This window comes from Dermacentor variabilis, chromosome 2, assembly GCF_050947875.1.
Source record: "Dermacentor variabilis isolate Ectoservices chromosome 2, ASM5094787v1, whole genome shotgun sequence".
In the NCBI taxonomy this organism is placed as follows: Eukaryota; Metazoa; Arthropoda; class Arachnida; order Ixodida; family Ixodidae; genus Dermacentor; species Dermacentor variabilis.
Genome location: NC_134569.1, coordinates 179,429,366 through 179,449,445, shown reverse-complemented (window position 1 = coordinate 179,449,445; position 20,080 = coordinate 179,429,366). Strand labels below are relative to the sequence as shown.

At 46.8% G+C, this 20,080-nt stretch overlaps 1 protein-coding gene across 1 annotated transcript in view; it reads left to right on the top strand.

The window, feature by feature from the left end:
- The first annotated feature begins 352 nt into the window (after positions 1-352).
- LOC142571087 (cytochrome P450 2C6-like) overlaps positions 353-20,080 on the top strand; it is a 153,145-nt gene continuing 133,417 nt past the window's right edge. The window contains exon 1 of the mRNA XM_075679378.1: positions 353-455. The gene's annotated coding sequence lies outside the window, so the exon portion shown is untranslated. The remainder of the gene's footprint in view (positions 456-20,080) is intronic.

Genomic DNA, 20,080 nt, shown 5'->3' with positions numbered 1-20,080 from the left:
AAATTTATTTGCAAATAGGCACAGAGGTCGGCCTGAGCTGTACCTTGCTCTGGCCTGCTGGGGAAAAGGGACGCGGAGGAAAAGGGCTGATGAGTGACGATGATGAAATGAGGAAGAAATGCGTGTATACAAGTTCACAACGTTATGCATCCCTAAAGCCGTTCGTCCAGCCCAGTGGCTTGTAGAAAGGTTGTTATCAGGGCTGCGGTTGTTATCAGGGCTTGAAGAAAGGCAGTTGTTATCAGGGTTGCGCTGTTTGCAATAGCCCAAGGACCTAAAATGAACCCATCTGATAGCGGCTTTTATCGACGTTTGCAATGGAAGAGACCAGTTGCCATCGTTCTTGCGCGTAGGCGGGACACGCACACAATGTATGATCAAGTGTTTCTGGTAGCCGAGAGTATTCACAATTTCGGCTAGTACCACTGCAACCTATCACATGTCTGCAACTCTGGGTGAGCGCGACACCAAGGCGAATTCGGTTCAACGTGCTGGTTTGCCTTCTTCATTTCCTTTCTGAGTCAAACGTATGCTTGTGTCGTCGATCTGGTTGGTTCGAGTGCTCCAAAGTACAGCTGCGTATTGCGCAACGAAGTAGGGCGTTTGTATTTGTTCGCCAGAACGGAATGCGTACCTCCGAAGGATTATCTAAAGCAGTTTTTGCTTCAGCGTCCGCCTGCCCATTGCCTATCACGCCTCCGTCTGAAGGTATCGCCTGGAAGGTGATAGTATGGCCATCTTTATTTGCATGGTCAAGATGCTCTGTAATTTGTTTAATAATACGAGCCCCGTCTGAGGACAGTGAGTTGTTTGGAGAGTTGGCATATCCAGCTTTTCCGGACACGTACCAACTAGCGCCCCAAGCGGCCCCGGCACGAAGCTAGCGCGTTTTCAATGGAACGAGCGGGTTTTTCGCGAATAACAAAAGTTGCAGGCCGATTATTGAAAAACGCAGGTGACACACGTGTTCTAGAAGACAATCCACGCGAGCCAAATGCAGTGATCACTCTATGGCACGTAAGAATTTTGTCCCCACAGCGGTTAAAGTTTTAGCAATGGAAGCCTATGGAAACGACGAAAATTGTACTCCATTTTTGAGGCAAGAACGATGACTGTAATAAAAGTATCCCGTCTATCGTAATACGCAGTGCAGCGTATGTAGTCCGGAGACTCAGATTTCGATTGATGCCTATCTCGACTCTCCACATATGGCGTAAGACAGTTCCCGAAAGCGATTTTTGTAACACTGTCGTGAAAATTCACGTGGTATGTATAAAAACATGAGCGTACCGCTTGGCGAAGCCTCGGTAACCGAGGCTGAGTGGTAGAATAGCGAGCACCTTTAGTCCCGCGTTACGGGGGCCGCGGTTCGATTCTCGCTTCGCAGTTTTTTTCTTACCGCATAGGACCTAGTTTTGTAGTCTCTCACTAGATGGCAGAATCACAAAACTCAACATTTGCTTTCGGTTCTGGTTTACCAGTGGTGCTCTTGAAATATTATGCTTTCTATTTTTCCTTCATAAAACGTAGCAGTATCGTGTTCATTTGTTAAGTCATCGCTTTTATGAAGATTTGATTCATTGGACATCATAGAAGCTTGCGCATGGCTTTGTGTTATGAAAAAAAAAACAACTTTCGTGCTTTTTAGCGTGGAACCTGGGAGAACAAAACGGCTATTCTTATTGCGTTCTTCTGGAAGGTCCGTTTTCTTCGACTTTCGGCTGTCCTAATGGCACACACATCGAGCGAATCACGTCCACCTGTGCCACAATGCCACCTGGTGGCCAGTGCCATTCCTATGCAACATTCGTGTGGAACAAAGGGTCTGCTAGGCTGAGTCGCTGCCCGAACGTTAATTATTTCGAAAGATTCATCCAAATAAGAAATGCACCAACTAGGAGAAGATGTGCAGCGTCTGGATTAATAGCTACTGTTAATGTGTTCTCTACAGCCAAGTGGTATCAATCCGTAGGTGTGGCTGTAAAAAACCATTTGAATAAATGTCACGTGCTGTATCTGCCCCGGTCGCTCTACAGAAAAGCTAGCTTGGCTAGCCCTCAGCATTTAGGATCAACATATGGTTTCCTTCGTTCGGCGCATTTGCTTTTAATGCGCAGCATTCTTTGGCGAGTACCTCAGCAGTTTGGTAGCAAAATCATGCAAAATCGTGTCTGTAACGCCAAAAGCTTGACGCATTTCCCATATAAACATATTGGTCTTCATAAAAAGGGTTGGTGTGGCCAACTTGAAATTGGAAGTGGCATCAGCACAAATTTGGGCGTGATACAGAGATGGGTCAAGCTGAATTTGGTAGTGATATGGGAGTGGCCCTACCTAAATTTGGGGTGAAATGGTAGTGAGCCAAGCTGAACTTGAGGCTGATATGGGGGTGGGCCAACCTAAATTTGAGGTGATATAGGTGTGAGTAAGCCTAAGTTTGGGGGAATATGGGGGGTGGGCCAGCCTGGATTTGGGGATGATATCGCGGTGGGAGAACCTAAATTTGAGGCTGATAGGGGGGGGTGGGCCACCCTAACCATGGGAGTGATGTTTGGCTGGACCAAGCTGAATTGGGTGGTGGGTGATGGGTGGACTAACCTATATTGGGAGTTGATTTGCGGTGGGCCATCCTAAATTTGAGGTGATCGAGGGGTGGGCCCGCGTTAGTTTGGGGCTGATATGGGGGTGGGTCAACCTCGATTTGCAGGCGGTATTGGAGTGGGCCAATATAAATTTGGTGGTGTTGTGGAGGCGGGCCAATATGTATTTGGGGGTGATATGGGGTTGGTCCTAACTAAATGTGGGGGCAATCTTGGGGTCGGCCAATCTGAACTTGAAGGCGATATGGGGGTGGGCCAACCTAAATTTCGGGGTGCGTCAACTGGAAATTTGGGGGACGATTGATGGAATTTCGTGGGTGGACCAACTTGAAAATTAGGGGTGTCCCAAATGAAATTGGGGATTGGGCCAACTCCAAGTTTAAGGCTGGGCGAAAAGAAAATCGGGCGTGGCCGACTTTAAATTTGGGGGTGGGCCAATATAAATTTGAGGGTGTGCCAACTTGAAATTTGGGCGTGGGCCTATTTAATGTTTGGGGGTGGGCCAATTGAACTTTGGGGGCCTGTTTACGAATAGTTAGACAACACCAGTGGTGTTTCTGCAGCTTTTTCATCATCGCAAAGTACGTATATTAATAAGTGTTACTTAATAAGTGTTACACCTCAAGGTGAGCTACCACTCGAGCCTTCCCAGCCCACTGGGCTAATAAAGTCACAGAAGTACTCTCATCGTGACAACTGCGACGTTCAATGTGGAGATCACAAGAACAAATGGCAGACCGAGCTGACCATTTTCACACCAATGTCATCGCTAACACTACTCGCTCGTGCTAGAGGCAACACAAGCTTACAACGTTCATAAATCAACTTTCACTCGCACGCTAGTCGACACGACCTGAGTGCACAATTTTGCCAATCATTGGATAGAACCTGGCTGGATGTTTTACTGTCATGTTGTGTCGTTTTTCACGAAGGCCGTCTCCCGAAAGGAGAATACATTTTTGAGACTGACGAGGCAAGCTAGTATATAATTCATACGAAGCAAGTGTATAAACGGTCATAGTGATTTTTCAAAAATGAATATAAGTAAATAAGATTTCAGATGGTATTGTTTCGACCGGGCATGACAACGAGTTTTTCCCGCCTGTCACAGTGCTTTGACCTAATCATTTTGCTCAAACGTGTTGCCCCAAAACTGCATGTGCTAAATGTACAAAAGTGTGGTGCGTGGTCAGAGCTTCAAAGCCAGTCTATTTTATGTACGGTTGCTGATATTGTAGTAATGTGGAGTTTTCTTCTTTATAAGAGCACAAAAAGAAAAATATAACAGATGGTAGCTAAGCGCAAGTTACATTGGAAGATCTGAAACCAGCAATTATTTTTAATTTGAGGGTTGGTCTTCTCCGCCGGTAGATCACTGTCCGATCACTTCAGAGATGTTTGTGTGCAACTGCAGCGAAAACGAAGATACTACCATTTCATTGCCAGAACCTTTATGCCCTCCACAGACACAAGAAGCACACCAGATAATTGGCAATATCAGTTTAAAAACTGACATTCTTTTGCTAATTTCAGTGTAGCGTGGTGCCTGCGGACGGAGTATTTTCTTAGTATCGGTCCAGTGTTAGCAGTGAGAAGCAGTTCGGTCTACCATTCCCATGAGGGCATACTAGCCATTGTAGCGCTTTACTGTAGGACAAGTTAAGTGCTAAAAACTTGGTGTGCCTTGTCCTTTCCGCAGGTCGTCCATCCATTCTGTTATGGTGACGGTCAACGTTGTGTCCGTCAGGCCTCCTCCCCATTTTTAGCTTCACCATCGCGAGAGTGGACAGAGAAAGGAAGCTTTCTTCACAATCAGCCCCAGCGGGATTCCACCACTCGTAACTGCTGCAATTTGCATTCCGTGGCTGCGCATGCTAACAACATCCTTAGTTTCACAATGACTAGAGTACGCAGAAAAAGTAGAGCTTTGGTCACTATCACTACCACGAACTCATGTCAATGCAGATATAAGTACGTGCAGGGGCTGGGTATGCTAACTTCTCTGCTACCACCTGCTTCCACCACCTTAGATTTTCCAGGCATACCTGCTTCTTGTTTTCATCGCAGACGCATGTAGGATAAACGCGGATAACTAAAAAATCTCAGTGCCCTTCCACTCTGGGAAGAAACATGACATGCAAAGCTGTGTATGTGGGACCCTTAATGGCGAACTGCACCTCCACCGTATTTCAGCCCCGCATTGCACTGTATTCGGGATCGGCCCACGTATGGGGAGTGCTTAACACATGCTTCATCTCCGCCGCGGGTCTCCCCGGCATGGCGTTACATTCGGGATCAGCCCACGTATGGGGAGCGCTAAACGCATGCTTCACCACCACTGCGGGTCGGGCCGGTATCACGCTATCTTCGGGATTTGGCTCTACACGCGGACCCGATAGCGGGGAAAGTAGCCCTTAAGAGGAAGCTTTAGCTGTGGTGGTCCTATCTAAATAAATGTAAAAGGAGAATTCGTTTTTCTCGACAGCCACTGCATATAATTTGACAAGGTTTGTTGCATTTAAAACAAAAACTTAAAATCTAGTGCCTGTTGGTTTCGAATTCTTGATTTAGGTCATCATTTCTTTATTCAATATTGTCAAAAATCGCAAATTTTAAGAAAACGAAACCGTCAAGTTTACAATTCTCTTTCGGCAATGAAAACTAATATCAAAATTATGTACATTGCATCTAACAGCACATCTAAAGCAGATAAAATTGATATATTACGCATGAATCTCAAAAATTTAGTAATATGGAAATACAGCTTTTACACAACCCTTGTTCACAACGTAACGACTTCACGTAAGACATTATTCGGCATATTGGATTTGTCCGCTTTGAATTGTCTAATGGATGCTGTTTACAGAACCGCGATCTCAGTTCTTGATATGGAGTTAATAATTTGTAAACTTCGTGCTTGTGTACTTTTCGCACTTTCGAATTTTTGAATATCTCTTGTCTAAATTCAGGCCCTAAAGAGAAAGTCCGATCCCTATAGTCACTAGAATTTACCTTTCTCTCCCGAATCCAACAAATTTCATTAAAATCGGTCCAGGGGTTATCTAAGAAAAGCGTTTCGGCGTTTTACATCTATTTGAATAGGCCGAGTCGGAGCTTCCTCTTAACGACTTCGCTGTAAAAAAAGAATAAAAGAATAAAAGAAAAAAAACGCTGCAGCCATCAATATTGCCGCCTCAGATTTCGTCATGATGGCACCGTCACTATCGGCACGGCTCCGCGAGCAGCTACCAAGCTGTTCACTTTCGTTATCTTCCTTCCCTTGGCGGTCGCGCATTGTCTTGATGCCAGCGACGCGCTTAATCTGCACCATCATTCCGTCCTGCATCGCTTCTGCGACCAAGCAAGCTTTCGGCGGCACACGTACACTGCCGCATTGACACCAAAACTTTAAACTGCCTGCCTTCGAGAAAACAGCCCGAATAAAAATGGAACGCGACTATAAGGCCACGGGGAACATGTTCGCGGGGCCATACTCTTGATGACAGCATCCCAAAAGGCTAGATGTGGTCAGGTTGACTTTACAGGTTTGGAAGGAATGACTGACGGTCTAGTTGCTTCATTATCACATAAAGAACAGCTCTTGAAGTTGTTAGCACAGTTTGTGTGTGGGTTCCTCCTTTGTGTCCCGTCGTGAACTGCTGTTCTTTCTGTGGCTTTACATATGTTCCTTTTCTGCGTCAGTTACGCCTTCCAAGAGTGTTTACTCGGAAAATTTTTCTTCCCATGGCTCTTATAGAAGCATGTTTAGTCGAAAGTTTTTCGCTTGGCTGCATAATCTCGAGGACGGGCTCCAAATTGCTCATTTTCTTTAGCCATGTAAGAACCATTACTGAAAATTTAATTAACGTAGCTTTGTTAATTGCGCAAACAACTTCTCAACTTACTCCGCATCTAGAGATTACCAATCTGAACATTCGAATGATAAAATGATGTTAACGTTGTTTGTATCGTTTCAATAGTTTTGTTTCGTGCAGGTAAAAGCAGCCGGCATATTGATGGTGCTGTAGACTTCTTATAAAGTAAGTGTGAAAGCTTGGACAGGTTATCTTGGCACAAATCAACTTCATGAGCTTAAGCACATATGCCCAACCTTGCAGGACTGCCTTTACAACCGATTCTCATACATTATACAAGAAGCACCTCAGTGCTACGGTACATCCCACAATATGTGCGAGAACATTGTGCGCGCTCCCGATTAGGTTTTTGAGCGTTGGTGGCATCAGGCTCTGTTTTCTGGCATCATAATGAATAAAAACAGCTGCCTGGAGGAAAGCATTGGGTAAATTTTAAGTACTTTGTATGGATCAGCACGGATATGTACATGTACGTTAGAACAAAAAGTACTGAAATATTAAGATGAGGATGTCGCTGGATGTATTTTAGCTGTCTAATGATAAGATCTAAAGAAAAAATACTGTGATTTTGTGACAATTAATGCTGACATGAAATATGAGCTCCGACCAGTACCCGTGGTGGAACTGGCCCCGGGACTACTGGGCTACATTGAACCACGATACGGTGGTTTGATAAATACCAGTAATTGGAAAGTGGTTCGCGCTTGAATTTCCTGTATGTCGGCACCGCTGTGCAGTGTTGGAGGCCCTTCTTAAACCACAAGCACTATTTTTCAGATAATATTGAAAGCAACTGTATTCTTTCTTTTTTTTTTGGGATGGGGCTTCCTTTAGCGTCTAATCACAGTTCCAAAGTTATCAGTTAGCTCAAGATGCGCCTGCATGTGTTTCTAATATCCAGTATGTTGTCACGGATTCAATAGCAAAAGAGCGTTATCTTATCAGATTGCACGCGTGGAGCGAATACTGGCGTACATTCTCCATCACATTTGAGGACCCGAGGTTGCGCTTCAATGTGCGAGCATTTCAATCTGACGAACTGACGCCTTGATCCGTAGATCGGAATCAAAGGAAGCACTTTGCGCGCAGCCATCGTTGCGCTTTGAGCGTTTTTTTTTTCCAGCGCAAGCTCACCTTATAATGCGTTGTATTCGTGACTCACTCTTTTGGGAGTGTTTTGTTCTTGACATCCCTACAATGTGAGAGTATAGAGGCGCTCCATCTTCATTGAGTGAATACTGGGAAACGAACTAGGCCTTTTCTTGCGTCTGCGTTTGCACATTTACCGCACCAATTTATTTTTATAACCTAATTTGGCGGCTGTAAAGCACAGCAACCTTTTGTTAACAGGAGGTTTTAATAACACAGAAAATTGACATGCTTATTATTGGGCTTTCACCTCATGGTAAGGAATTTCAATAAAGATATCCTTATGATAATTAAAAGCCTATCCTCTTGACAACGTTTAATCTGAGTTCCTCTTTGCAAGCTGATACAGACTTGCAGGTGGTTCGTATCGGGGGCCCTCGACATATGTCTAACCCTCAAACAAAGAGTTATTCCGAATGTTTCATTTGAGGAAGGCGTGTTACCCTCCTGTCTTTCATTCCCGTTCACAAACACGCATAAGACGAAAGTGCTGCATGAAGAGCGTCGTTAGTCCAAACCAACGAGCTACCGTAACTCACCTCGCTTATATCGCTGTCATTTAGGCTTATATAAGAAATATATATATTTTAAATCGACGCATCACGATTTCAAAAAGAGCTGTCCGTCATCAGCCCAGCTAGGTTTCTTTCATTTCGTACTTCGTAGTAGCGGCTAATAGTACCTCACGAAGCAGAGCACTGAGTGTGGATATGGCAGAGAAGGTGTTCTCTATACTGTCTCGTCACCCACCGAAAATTGCCCGCCGTGCTACTGGCCATTCCTAGAAAATTGTATATGTGACGCCCAGCCATTTGCAACACTGCAACTTTGTTTTGCGATTGGAGAGTCCAGGTGAGAGAAAGGGTGGCTATGGAGATAAAGACACGCTATTTTCTGCAGTAACTTAGGAATGCATGAATGAATGGCTTCATTTATTGAGAAAAAAGAAGAGCAAGCATCAGTGGAAGCATGTCTCAGCAGATTGGGAAAGAAGCGGGGGACAAAGAGGAAAAGCTGGAGCGCGGGTGGCAGGCGAAGTCGCAGTTTAGGGGTGAAAGAATATAAGCAAGAGTTGGTGAAACCAGTTGAATGCCAGTGTATATAGATGTGTGATGTGGCGAGTAAATGATTGGAGTCACCGCCCAGCATCCGTCCTTTGCGGTAGTATAAGCAACCCCTGTTCTTAGTTACAAACGTTTACTAAAAACCAATCTTCGCAATGAATTATTCGTCAGCCATACCTCGCCACGTATTTCTTAGTGGCAGGGTCAATGGATTTCAACTACGCTGTCGCGACAAGTTGCGACCATAACGTGACGCTTGCGGTTACGGTTGCCATACTCGTGACTCTTGCTATTGCGCGAATACTATAATCATGGGTTTACTGCACAAGTTAGTGACCAGACATTTTATAACCGCGTTTCTCACCTCACATACGCTCAACGCAAGCACCATTGCAGCATGTTACGGTGCGCGTCCCTTCAAGACAGAGACGAAAACAAAAGAACGCGTTAGAAGACAGGGTGCCGACTTGGGCCCCGTGCCAAACATATCCAAGCCAACCATATTTATTTTATTTCAATACCCTAAAGGCCCAATGCGGGCGTTACATAGGGGGGGATTCATCAAAGAAAACTTAACAATATACTACACAGAATATAAACGGCTTAAGACAGGAATAAGCAAGTTAATAAGCCAGGTACAAGTTAATAGGGAAAAAAATGGCTAGAAACAGGTACTGAAAAAATGCACATGTAGCAAATCCCACAAAACAAAACAAAAGTCGCACCTTCAGAATTACAAAACATGTCATCTAACATTCCACGAAACGTTACGGCTCACACGCACACACTGAAAAAAAAAACGAAAAAAAAACGCACATCATTCTAAAGTGGAATTCTCTAAGTATGACCAAAGAGCTGTTTGAAATGATGATGTTCCAGCGATAGCCGCAATGCTAGAAGGAAGCGAATTCCACTCTTCAATAGCCAGGACCAAAGGTGAGTATTTGTATTGTTCTGTCCGAGCGACAATGGGTTTAATCTTCTTCATGTGATATACACGAGCCCATGTGTGCGGCACCGGGAGATGTGAACTTGCGAATGGTGTGTTGCTGTGGTAGAGAGTATGGAAAAAAGATAAACGGCTGAGTTTTCTGCGCATGACCAGAGGCGAGAGATGGAGCGATATTTTCAGTGCTGTTACAATTTGATACCGAGAGTAACGGAAAAGGATGAATTGAGCAGCCTTGTTTTGTATAAATTCCAACATGTTAACAAGATAGCTATAATGAGGGTTTCAGATCGCGGACGCGTATTCTATCACAGGCCTGATTAGCATGTTGAATGCGTGTAGTTTTGTGTCCTTGTTGGCTTGGTGTAGCCGGCGTTTAAGAAGACCAAGTTTTTTGAAGTCTTTGGTCTTAATCAGTTCAATATGAGTGATCCAGGATAAATACGAGGTAAAATTTACACCGAGATATTTTACCGACGCTGAAGTTTCAATGATAGTATTATTGACTGTGTAGGCATTAGGAATCGTCTTAGCAGCGGAAGTAAACTTGAGATGTATAGTTGTGTCTGCGTTAATTACCATCTGCCCTGCCGCACCAATGAGTTAGTCCATCAAGATCAGTCTGGAGAGCAATGATGTTAACAATCATGCCGTCGTTTCTATGCAAAGAGGTTATGCATTTAAACTTCTGGAGTGACAATCCAATCCGCCACGTACGGGAGCGCGTGAAGCCGCCGGCGGCCATATTGTTAGAGGAAAAGGAGCACAACTACAGTACGTGGCTGCGGTATACGCGCGACGCAACTGTGCTTGCGGTTCTGCGATGAAAAATAAAATGAGACCCCTTTAGAAAGTATATCAGTCCGGCATTGTGTGTCGCTGTTCTCAAAAAAAATTGTCATGGTGGTGAGTGCCTTGTGTTCTGTGTACAATATTGTAACGGACAGATAAAGGAATTGAGATAAAACTATTTATTGTGGGCGAACTTGTGGCCTGGTGGTAAATAAAAAGCACTGCCGCGTTCTAAACGGAAGATCAGGAAGGCCTTCTCCTTCTCTCTCGAGCGTCGCTTCACCTCGTCTTCTTGTAGACGCCGACAACGGCCACCTGCGATGCGAGTGCGTGCGGCGAAAACATGTGCCATTATTTCTTCGTCTTTTCCTCCAATACGCCGTTGTCGTCTTGAGGGGGCGAACGAACCTGCGCGCGTTGTTTAAATGTTTCTTCCTTGTATCATTATCCCCCCTCCAAAACGCATCGTCCCGATGCGTAAAGCGACGAAATTGTTCCCCAGCAGTTGTCCATACTAAAATGGCATATGGCACAGAAAAAATGTTTGGTCGAATATTCACTGCCTGTGATAATATATTCAATGCCTGTCATAAGTGTCTGTGCGACGCCGGCATCGTGATGAGCTCTTTTGTCCTACTGCCGTAACTTCGTAGTTCAGGGGACTGATGCGGCGAAGTACTCGGTAAGGGCCGAAATAACGGCGCAAAAGCTTTTCGGACAGGCCGCGCGTCCGCACGGGGGTCCACACCCATACTCTGTCGCCTGGTGCATACTCGACTTCCCTTCGCCGCAGGTTGTAACGGTCCGCGTCGATGCGCTGCCTTTGTTGAATGCGATGTCGCGCCAGCTGACGTGCTTCTTCGGCCCTCTGTGTAAAGTCACTGATGTCAGGGTTCTGTTCTGTACTGTCGCTGACAGGCAGCATTGCATCCAATGGTGTGGTAACTGTTCGACCAAGAACAAGTTGGAATGGCGTTACTTGAGTGGTCTCTTGCAATGCGGTATTGTAGGCGAATGTCGCATAGGGCAGGATCTTGTCCCATGTACGCTGCTCTAAGTCTACGTAAATTGACAACATATCGGTCAGCGTCCTGTTCAATCGCTCGGTTAACCCATTTGTTTGAGGGTGATAGGCAGTTGTTTTCCTGTGGCTGGTATGAGTCAATTTCATGATGGATTGTGTCAAATCGGCTGTGAACGAAGTTCCTCGGTCCGTGATAATAATTGCAGGGGCACCGTGTCGTAATACTATCTTGGTGACAAAGAATCCAGCCACTTCAACGGCCGTTGCACTTATTAGAGAGGATGTCTCGGCATATCGGGTCAGGTAATCGGTCGCTACAACAATCCATCGTTTTCCTGATGACGATGTCGGGAAGGGACCACGCAAGTCCATTCCTACTTGTTCGAACGGGGCTCCTGGGGGTTCTATTGGTTGAAGGAGGCCTGCGGGTTTTAATGGAGGCGTATTGCGTCTTTGGCAATCCCGACATGTTCGTACATAATGCTGTACTGAATTCAATAGCTCTGGCCAGTAGTACTTAGCATGAATTCGGGCGAACGTTCTGCTCACTCCGAGGTGTCCTGCTGATGGGTCGTCGTGACAGGCTTCTAAGATTTCCGATCGCAAAGCTGAAGGAACGACGAGTAGAAATTTTTCTGTGCTGTGCTCAAAATTTCTTTTGTACAGGACGCCATTTCTCATCACATACGATGACAATCCTCGGCAGAAAACTCGTGGAACATGGACGGGGTGTCCCTCGAGGTGCCTGATGAGTAGAAGTAACTGGGTGTCAGACTGCTGGTGTTTGGCCATCTCAGATGTGGTCACGGCTCCAAGAAACGGAAATTCGTGTCTATCTTTCACAGGAGCAGATTCGACCGGAGCACGTGATAAACAATCAGCGTCACTGTGCTTGCGACCTGACTTGTACTCGACCGTTATGTCGTATTCCTGCAGCCTCAGACTCCATCTAGCAAGTCGTCCAGAAGGATCTTTCAGGTTTGCAAGCCAGCACAATGAGTGATGGTCACTGATTGCTCGGAACGGTCTACCGTATAAGTATGGTCGGAATTTTCCTATGGCCCATGTTACTGCGAGGCATTCTTTTTCTGTGGCTGAATAGTTGGTTTCAGCCCTCGAAAGAGCGCGGCTAGCGTATGCAATCACTCTTTCCTCTCCGTTTTGCCATTGCACGAGGACGGCACCGAGTCCTAAATTGCTGGCGTCTGTGTGGATGTCTGTTTCCGCTTCCTCATCAAAGTGCGCAAGGACCGGGTGGTTTTGAAGTCGCCGTCGCAGCTCATTGAATGCATCTTCTTATTCACTGTGCCATACGAAAGGCATATCTTCTTTCGTTAATCGCGTTAACGGCTCGGCAATCTTCGAAAAAATTTTAACGAAACGCCGGTAATAAGCACAAAGTCCAGGAATCGCCTAACGGCCTTTTTGTCGGTTGGTCTAGGAAGCTTTTCCACTGCTGCGGTTTTCTCAGGGTCAGGACGGATGCCTTCGGAGCTAATCACATGGCCGAGGAAAAGGAGCTCATGGAAGCCGAGGTGACATTTTTGTGGCTTTATCGTCAGCCCTGCTGAACTAATAGCTTTGAGCACAGTCCTTAGTCGTTCCACATGCAGAGCAAAGGTGGTAGAAAAAATCACGACATCATCAAGATAAACCAGACAGGACTGCCACTTTAACCCGGAGAGCACAGTGTCCATCATCCGCTGAAAGGTGGCAGGTGCGGAACAGAGGCCGAACGGAAGCACCTTGAATTCATATAGTCCGTCTGGTGTCACGAATGCTGTCTTCTCACGATGCCGTTCATCCACTTCTATTTGCCAATATCCGCTTTTGAGGTCGAGAGAGGAAAAGAATTGCGCATCCCGTAGTCTATCGAGGGTGTCATCGATCCTCGGAAGTGGATAGACATCCCGCTTTGTGACGACGTTTAGCTTCCGATAATCAACGCAGAAGCGCAAGGTCTGATCCTTTTTCTTTACCAGCACCACAGGCGAAGCCCACGGGCTGGTCGTTGGTTGAATTACGTCGTCTCTAAGCATTTCTTCGACTTGTTTGCTGATGATCTCTCTCTCCTTCGGTGACACTCGGTAGGGATGCTGGCAAATAGGTCTCACAGCTTCGTCGACAATGATACGGTGTTTGGCGATGGATGTTCTCTGGACTTTCGATGTCGTTGAGAAACACGAGGCGAATTCTCGTACAAGGTTCTCTATTTGCTGCTTCTGGCTCGGTGATAGTGCTGCTTCGATGTTGACGGATGCAAGTATGGAGTCTACGTTGTCAGATTCCAGTAGTTGAGCATCGGAAGAGCTCAAATCCGTAATCTGTTCATAATCGTTAAGGCGGGCAATGACGGTTCCCTTCGCAACATGCTGGACTTCGTTTCCAAAATTATTCAGGAAGACATTTGAACACCCGTCACGCAGCCGAACAAGACCCCTTGCCATACAGATCTTTTTTAGAGTAAGAGTCCAGTGTTACTGTCTGCTATTCCTTCATAGTCGCTGAATACGCTGCTTCTTACGGCGACAGCTATGCTGGATCTTGGGGGTATCGTGACGTCGTCGTCTATAATGTGAAGCGCATCGAATTGTTCTTCACACTCGAACGTCGCGATGGCGTGCTTCGTTGAGAACGACACACAGGATTCCTGCAAGTTGATAACTGCACCGTTCGCCTGCAAAAAGTCCATTCCAATAATTAAATCCCTTGAGCACTCTGATAGGACAATGAAACTGGCGACGTATGTAAAGCCGCGTATTCCGATTCTTGAGGTGCACCTGCCCAACGGGTTGATAAGGTGTCCACCGGCGGTCCGAATTTGCGGTCCTCTCCAAGGGGTCAGCACTTTTTTCAGTCTTCTGGCAAGTACTTTGCTCATCACGGAATAGTCTGCGCCTGTGTCTACTAAAGCAGTAATTTCGCAGCCGTCTATAAACACATATATATCGGAAGCTACGTCACTCTTTTCGCAACTGTTCTCGCGTCCGTTGTTATATTTCAGAATCAGCGCTGGAGGCTCTGTTCTTGCGTCGACAGCGGCCTCACCTCCACAGGTCGCCGGTATTAGTTTTCCCGACGTGGGCTTTGGGGGTGTCGCCTTGGGGAGCTGGAGGTTGGACGCGGGCTTGGTGATCGATACCTCAGCGGCACTGTTGACCGAGGTTGGTGTTGCTGTGAAGTCTGCTGGCTTTGGCGCGTTGACAAATACTTCTGGATCTCGAAAGGGCGTTCACCGTTTCTTGGGCAAGGAGCGTTTACGGAAAACCCCCGAAGTCCCGCTCTGCGGTATTCGCACATCCTGTAGAGATGACCAGCTTCGCCGCAGTGGTAGCACAGCGAGATTCTATCAGGAGTGCGCCATATGTAAGCCTTCCGGAATCTCGTCTCCGGCGGAGACGGCAAGAACCGAAGTTCGGGTACATGCGCAGTTGCCGCGACGAAAGTACGTCCTGGAGATCCTCTGAGTACCTCGGCGTACGGTACCATCGGCCGTACCGGTGACGACGCTTGCGACTGTGCTGGCGGGTGCTGTTCGCGGACTGCTTGTCTCACTTCTTCGCGAACCACTTCTGCTAACGAAGAGACCACTGTGGGGCCGTTGTTCAGCTGTTGCCTCTGGAGCTCTTCTCGAACCACAGATCTTATGAGTTCTCGTAAGACCTCGACGCTGTTCCCGAACATCGCCGACATTGCATCCATAGAGGTGACGTTCATATCGCGGTAGTAGAGTCTCGCACGCTGTTGAAGAGTCCTTTCCATAGTTGTCGCCTCGGAGCGGAATTCGGCGATGGTGCGTGGAGGGCTGCGAACCAAACCAGCAAAAAGCTCCTGCTTCACACCGCGCATCAGGTGCCGAAGCTTCTTGTCCTCGCTCATGCTCGGGTCGGCCCGGCGGAATAAGCGGGACATATCTTCGAGATACATTGCCACGCTTTCGTTGTTTCGCTGGCTTCTTGCTTACAACGCGGCTTCAGCTCTTTCTCGGCGGCCTGTGCTCGGATACGTGGCCAACAGCTCCCGTCGGAAGTCATCCCCCGACCGGAGGACAGCTTTGTGGTTTTCGAACCACGTTCGCGCACAGTCTTGCAACGCGAAGTAAACATTGCGGAGCTTCCAGTTTTCGTCCCATTCATTGTAGTCAGCGACGCGCTCGAAGCCTTCCAACCAGTCCTCGGCGTCTTCGAAGGTGTCGCCGTGAAAAGGCTCGGGCGTTCGCGGCTGATCAACAACGATGCGGGTTGAGGCTGTCCGGGATGTCATTTCGGTGTTGTCTGCTGCTGCTATTAAGTCTGCTCCGGCAAAAGAGGAAACTCGTGCGGCTCACCACGTAGGCGATGGCTCGTGCGCTGGTGGACAGGCGTAAGCTCGTTGGGTCTGAGATGGCGTGGTTCCGGGCTGCTTTCTCCAACTCGAATTGGGCTGGAAATCGTTACCCAGCACCTCCACCAGAATTGTAACTGACAGTTAAAGGAATTGAGATAAAACTATTTATTGTGGGCGAACTTGTGCCCTGGTGGTAAATAAAAAGCACTGCCGCGTTCTAAACGGAAGATCAGGAAGGCCTTCTCCTTCTCTTTCGAGCGTGACTTCACCTCGTCTTCTTCTTGTAGACGCCGACAACGGCCACCTGCGATGCGAGTGCGTGCGGCGAAAACACGTGCCATTATTTCTTCGTCTTTTCCTCCAATACGCCGTTGTCGTCTTTAGGGGGCGAACGAACCTGCGCGCGTTGTTTAAATGTTTCTGCCTTGTATCAATATGTTGCGAGAACTGAAAACAGTCGTTTCCTGTTTTCTTCCTTCAATAACCTGCCGCGTCCATCGGCACTGTGATGCCCTTTCGTCGATACGTGGTGCCGGGCCGTATTGACAAAACATGACCTTGAAATATAGTATCCTTATGCCAATTCTTAAAAAAGATCACTATTTGTGTAAATGAGCGTTTTTGCTTTAAACCTAGAAAACAAGAAAAATATTCAACGGTAGGTCTCATTTTTGCCCGGCGTTTCAGTACTAGCTGAAAAGAGTTGGTGAAAGCAAATATACAATAAAGCTAAGGCGACCCACAGTCGGCACGAAGCCGCAAGCCTACATGCGCTCCAATGAGGGTGACCTGCCAAAGTTGAAGTCATGCGTCACTGGCGGCTCAAGCAATCCTTACTTTTTTTTAGTTTCCGCATCCATTCTTCCTGCGTCTTTGGCAAAAACGAGAAGTGAGAAGGTAGATGAACAGAAATTGGTGGAGGCAGGTGGTGGCGTAATGGTTAGACCACCCTATCTCCCATATGCAAGATGCTGCATTTGGGAGATGGGCTCGAATCCCGGTGGTTTGTTTGGGAAGACAGCTTTTTGTGCTCTCTGGTGACTGCGACGCTCAGAATTAGGCGGCAGCCTCACGACAACGGTCGTCGTCAACGTAACAGAATAAGCGGGCGGGCAAGGTCACACTTAAAGCCGAAAGTACGTTCAGAGGAAATACGCTATGCTCTTGTCGACAAAAAAAAAGTGATGAGTAACGAGCGGTGTTGTTGAGCGAAACTGTAGCCCGATAATGTCACCATAGACAGGACCACGCTCCAATCCCGGTGCTCAATGGAAATATACGTCGACAGCATGTCAACTCGCGTGTTATTGATACTTCATTAAGGTCGTTGCGTGTTTGTGTTGTGTCTAGCAGGAGCGAGTAGTATAGGAGACGAACATGGAGAGAAGGCGGTGAGCGAAGTCCGCGAAAAGTAATTGAGGATAGCCATATTGAACGTCGACGCCGTGTTGAAGAAAGCCTGCGACTTCAGTTGCTCAGCCGACAGAAAGGCTTGAGTGGTAGCATACCGCTGGGCGTATTTGGTAACCACAGCGATAGACACACCCTTGCGGAAGTAAACAGAGGAAGGGGATGCAGTGAGTTGGCCGCCCTTTTTGAGCTCTGGTATAGTTTGAAAAATGAATGTGGCGAAGTATAACGCACCAAATAGTATATGCCAACCCAAATGAATCAGCGTGGTCATGCTTGCGCGACATGCCATGGTGGCCTGCCACCAGGACATCATGAAGTTGCAGCGATGACAGTTTTCATTGGGTACTTGAGAATAAAAACGAGCACATCAGAGACGTCCGAGGGATGTTTCTACGGTATAAGAGCACATCGCTCCCCCCCCCCCCTCCTTGCCCAAATAACTAAATCACGAATAGAAGCTTACGAATAGGGGCATCGTAAGATCGAGCACTAGGGCGCTTGTTGATCTTGTTCAGGATGACGTCAGCGTTTCATTCAGCGTTTATTTCTGAGAAAATGAGTTGGAGTTACGTTTATTTGCATCACAATGGCGGGCGTAATCAGGCAAACATTGACAGCATTTCATTAGAGGGTGCCTGACTACTCTGTGGAGATTACGTTTAACAATGACAACAAACACAGAAAGCTTTGCTTACATCGATTAGCACATACGTGGGATCCGCATAATTTTGTGACTATTAATTTAGATGCTTCAGAATGGCGCTCATTAACGCAATATTTCCATCCACAGTGAGCAAAAGCGGCTGTCGTATCCACAGTAGAATTGATTTAAATGGCTTTAATCCCATGGACATTATATCGTCGCCAACTTCCGTGGGATTGGAGTCGTCAAAATGGGATACAGGTGACAGGGAAATCAGGAGCTTGATGAACGGCAAGAAGGCAGAAGCTTGCACAAGACCTCAGGGAAATAAAATGACTTTTTGAGCAGCTTGGTCAGGGGGCCAGGCAATGGTTTCCACGTCTAATAAAGACCCTCCGAAATATGAACAGAGGCCGACAAAAATGCGGGCATTTTGGGAAAGGTGAAACCGCTGGAAATTTCAGGACAGCATTAGTCTAAATATGAAAGATGACTTAAAAATAAAAAACCATAACGTTGACAGGGTGCCCAAATTTTCGGACAAATAAATTGACTGTTGAAGTTACTTCATTAAAACTTCTTTCTGGGCGAGTTGGTGCATACTTGACATGAAAACTGTTTACAGCGCAAACACATGCAACCACAAAGTATAAGGGACAGGACACAAGCGCTGACTGTCAACTAACTTTTATTAACGAAAGACGGGTGCCTTATATAAGGGGAAAGGCAGAAGTGAAGGGGGAAGGGAGTGATACAAGGGAGTGATACGATGCGCATCGATCAACGAACAGTGTTTGTCTACTTTTTTCGTTTCTTGTTTCTTCGCGTCTGAATGCGTTGACTGCCGGCACGTTCGTTGATCGATGCGCATCGTATCACTCCCTTGTATCACTCCCTTCCCCCTTCACTTCTGCCTTTCCCCTTATATAAGGCACCCGTCTTTCGTTAATAAAAGTTAGTTGACAGTCAGCGCTTGTGTCCTGTCCCTTATACTTTGTGGTTGCATGTGTTTGCGCTGTAAACAGTTTTCATGTCATGACTGTTGAAGCAGTTCAGCTGAAACGCAATGGTGCGAAATAGGGCGAGAATGTCGGTAAGAGTTGAACAAAGGTCAAGTAGGTCCTGTGGCCGACGCCAGCGCTCGGCAGCTGTCAAGCGACTGCACGTATCAGCCAGATGCCTGGTCGTCAGTAGTTACAGTATGATTCGGGTCTGAAATATTGGACGCGGACCCCACCACATTGAATACAGTGCATTCTACGGTGTCACTCTTCGACAGCTGGCACCGATTCTCGGGCAATGAGGATGGGAACAAATTGTCTCACGTGCCGGCTGTCACCTTCCTCGAACTGCCAACTTTCCTTGCCCTCCGTAGTTGCTTCGCTTTTATTGGGTTCGGCTGCTAATCACGAGGTCTCGGGATTGAATCCAAACCACTGCAGCCGTATTTAAGTGGGTGTGAAATGCGAAAACACCCGTATACTTAGGGTTAGGCGCACGTTAAAGAATCCCAAGTGGTCTAAATTATTCTCGAATCCTCAACTACAGCGTGCCTTATAATGAAATCGTGGTTTCGGCAAGTAAAACCTCATACTGTGTTATCTAACATTTGTTAAGGATATCCTGGGCAGTCGCACAACTCCTGAATACAATTAAGTGTCAGGAGTTGTGCGCCAGGTCTTTGAGTATGTGGATAGCCTTTATGGCGTTCGATAGCTGTGAGTCTACGTTGCGGCGGAACGGTAACATGGTAGAGAATGTGGAGAACATGCACATCCCGCATATATTACTGCACAATAATTTGAAATAGCGTTCTTGCTTCACGCACGTGGATAACCGTCATTGGAGACTACTTTGGAAACTAACTGCAAGTATTGTATATGTAATACCCAAAGGTGTACTTGGCCTCGTGGCCAGTAAATGTGACGTAATATTGCGAGCAGCTTCGGCCATAGCGTGCTAACGGATGACGACACAGGCTAAAGTGACTAACGCAACAGTGGACAGGAGACACTAAAGAGGCTAGAAGGACAAGCGCCCAGTTGGAAGTTTGCGCGTATCCTTGTCACCTCTTTAGTGTCCCGTGTCCACTCTTGCGCTAGTTACAGCAGCATGGAATACCAACTAGCCCGGTCTCACACCCTTCGACGATACAGGGACAGTTTGCTGAATTATTGGGTCGTGGCTTTTGTGTCAAGGTGAAAAACCAACATATCCATATATATATATCTTAATACTTAAGCAC